Here is a 3,281-nt window from a genome sequence, read left to right on the forward strand (position 1 = left end):
ATGTTTGATTATGGATGAAGTTTTTGAACTATATTTTCTTTTGTTGTTGATACTGATAACTTCTATTTTTTATGGGGATACTGAGGTCATTTTCCCAAGATAAGTTGGGGGCCTCTAGTATCTAACCGACTTTGTAGTAAGTAAAGTATTTAAATTACTTACTTGTTTTGAAATGAGATTGTCTGTGAATTTTGTATGAATGTGATTGGTTCCCTTGCTTTTTGTTTTGTTATTTGTTGACCTGTGTTGTATAGTAGTAGACTCAATGACCTGTCATACTTTGGTAGATCGTCTGATGCTTGTAGGTCGTAAGTGTTTGTGTACGACCTGATAGATGCACGTAGTTGGCACCTAGGTTTCTTCGTGTCCTTAGGTGTGTGTATTAATTGAGTGGTTAGTTTTGGGGGAACTTCTTATTGATTTTTGACTGATAATTAGCCTTTGAGTGGTAATTATAGTTGAGTCAAACTTAACCCTTTCAAAGGCCTTAAGTTGACTTGTGGTCTTTTTGGGGGTGCCTTGGATTGGATTTGACTTATAATTAGCCTTTGCATGGCAATTACAGTTGAATCGTGTTTAACCGTGGTGTTGGTGTTAAGTTGATTTGTGGTCTTTTAGGGGATCGTGGATTAGATTTGATTGATAATTAGCCTTTGCGTGGTAACTATGGTTGAGTCGTACTTAACCCTGGCGTTGGTGTTAGGTCGGTTACTTTGATATCCCAGATCGGGCAGCGAGTGCAAGATGTGTGGTACTCATGTAATGCAAAGAGAACACTTATACGCGAAATGTTGATGAAATTTCATTCATATTGATTGATACATCTAGAGAAAAATTATTGGTAAAAACATTTGAGTAGAGCTGTATTCCAAAGTCGGGGAAGCATATCACCGAGCTGAGTTTTGATCCAGTAAGCTCCATTTTCAACGACTCTATACACTATGTATGGGACTTCCCAAGTTGGGTCAAGCTTGGCTGGTGCTAAGGTCCTTTTGAGGACTAGGTCGCCAGCTTGGAAAGATCTTGGGACGACCTTCTTGTTGTAAGATCGTTGGATGGTTTGGTGGTACCGAGCTAGGGATATTGCAGCAGTTTCCCTTCGCTCTTCTAGGAGGTTGACTTCTTTGAATAAGATGTTGTCGTTTTCTCCTGATTTGACGATTTCAAAACGTGTAGTTGTGATTATAAGTTCTGATGGTATTACTGCTTCTATTTCGAAGGAAAGTGTGAAAGGAGACTCGTTGGTACTGGCTCGGTCTATGGTTATGTTTGCACATAAAATGTTCTCGACACTACACCATTTGGGTGATTTACTAACGCACACAATTTTGGCTTCGTAACGCTTTGTAAGTGTTAGTTACTTGTTAACGGTATCTAAGCGTAAGGAATAATCCTTTTCCGTTTGTAAATATCAAAAAACTAATTGAATTATTTTCTCACGGTATTAGAACACTCAATTGCTGTTGGAAACAAATAAAACAAATACTAAAAAAGAAAGGAAACCACATAAAACTTAAATTCATCGATCTCAAACTCACATCAGTTTCAGAGAGGATAGCTCTCAAATCATCAACTCTTCAGTCTTCGACAAAAGGTTCTTTCTACTTTCTCACCCTTTCTCACCTTCACTATATTCTTGTTCATTTGGTTATGGGAAATGGAGAAATCTCGGGTTCTAGGTATGATCTTCTTTAAATTCTCTCTTCTTTTTCATACTTAGGGCTTGAGAGGATACGTCTGCGAGAGAATTAGTGTTTACAATCAGAATTTTCGATTTTCTCTCTCCAATTTTCAAATTTTAATTTTTGAGTTAGGGCTTTGTGATGTTACAGATTTTTTGGTTGAATTGATTTTAATTTTTCTTTCAGATCTCATTTTCATCTCTTAATCGGACAAAACACATAAAAAAGTGGTTTGATTTATATTTACTTTGTTTGGTGCAATGTTGGTTCTATTTTGATTGATTTTGCTTTTTATTTTTGAATTTGAATGTAATTTCTGAATTTGTTATCTTCTTTATAATTATAATCATTTTTCTGCCATTACTTTGTTTACTGTTGTAAGTGGTTGGTTCACCTTGCATGTAATTGTTCTCAGAGTCGATACAATGTAGCTTTCATTTAGAAAGGGTTCACCTACGACTGATCCAACTGCCACGTTCTTAAGATTTGCATATGTGTAGGTGTTTCCATTACAATACAAGGCAGCTGTTTGGGATGAAAGCATGCAATCATTGTAAAGAATGGCAAGAAATGTTGAGCCAATAGCGTGCTGCAGAGAACAATGTTGTACAAATTCCTCGTAACTTTCATTACTGGTTTATATGTAAAAAATAGTTCTTATTGTTGTCTGTTGCAGGTGAAAGATGATGACTTCAAAAGAATTAATTGGTGGAGGGTTAAGATCAGCGAACGTATCAAAGTCTTTCTCTTATTTCTTGTTAAGTATAATCCTCATAGAAATGTAAGTCTAACTTTTCTTGTTTATACAACTACTATATCTACCTTTCATTTCATTTGTTGCTTGTAAATATAATGTTATCTTGTACGTATGTTAGCATTTACACTTGTTCTTCACATTCTTTAGTTTAGTGGCTATAGTACCGCTATAAGCTAGTTTCCAACATATGCATGCATGCACTGTTAGCACATAATGTACGTAATTATGTTGAATTAGTCTTTTGGTCATGGATTTTCATATCCTCTCTCTCTCTCTCTGGTTATGTCAAGTTGGATCATGGGATAAAAGCCTTGAATAGTTTAGTATGATATATGTCAAATTTCGAATGAACCAAGACTTCTTAGATTGTATCTACGTGAATGATGTTTGTAAGATACAATTAGCTTATCTGATAACTATAGTATGGTTCTATGTTTTTCTCCAGGTATGGCTTTCATTTGGATTATTGTCTCGCTGTGCAGTATTTAAGGTATTTGGAGCTAGCATCGACTCTTATCAAATGTGGATGTTTATTTATTTAATATTATTTTTCCAGTTCTGTGTATGTCCTGCTACTGTGTGTGTATCATGCTTGATTATTTGGTGTCAATGCGTGATTATTTTACTTCATCAGCACAAGTAGCTAGGTGATCACATCCAACAATTAGCTGCTTAAATAATGTATATCTTGTTGAACCCACATAAAATATATCAATCAAGAACACCATTGCTTGTTTTCTGAATGTGTTTGTTTAAGGGTCTTAATGTTCTTAAAGTGTATAAGTTCTATAAGGTATACCACTAGTTTTTCTAATAGTTGTTTCAATTCCTAGTGGATTATT

The 3,281-nt window shown here is 35.2% G+C and overlaps 1 long non-coding RNA gene across 1 annotated transcript; it reads left to right on the plus strand.

Annotated features, from left to right (window-relative positions):
• Positions 1 to 1,296: 1,296 nt before the first annotated feature.
• Positions 1,297 to 3,010, plus strand: LOC147488930 (uncharacterized). The gene is made up of 4 exons (XR_015203083.1): positions 1,297 to 1,679; positions 2,183 to 2,285; positions 2,359 to 2,463; positions 2,885 to 3,010. It is a non-coding gene; the product is annotated as an uncharacterized LOC147488930 (long non-coding RNA).
• Positions 3,011 to 3,281: the final 271 nt, after the last annotated feature.

This window comes from Coptis chinensis, chromosome 7 (genome assembly GCF_015680905.1).
Source record: "Coptis chinensis isolate HL-2020 chromosome 7, ASM1568090v1, whole genome shotgun sequence".
Taxonomy (NCBI): domain Eukaryota; kingdom Viridiplantae; phylum Streptophyta; class Magnoliopsida; order Ranunculales; family Ranunculaceae; genus Coptis; species Coptis chinensis.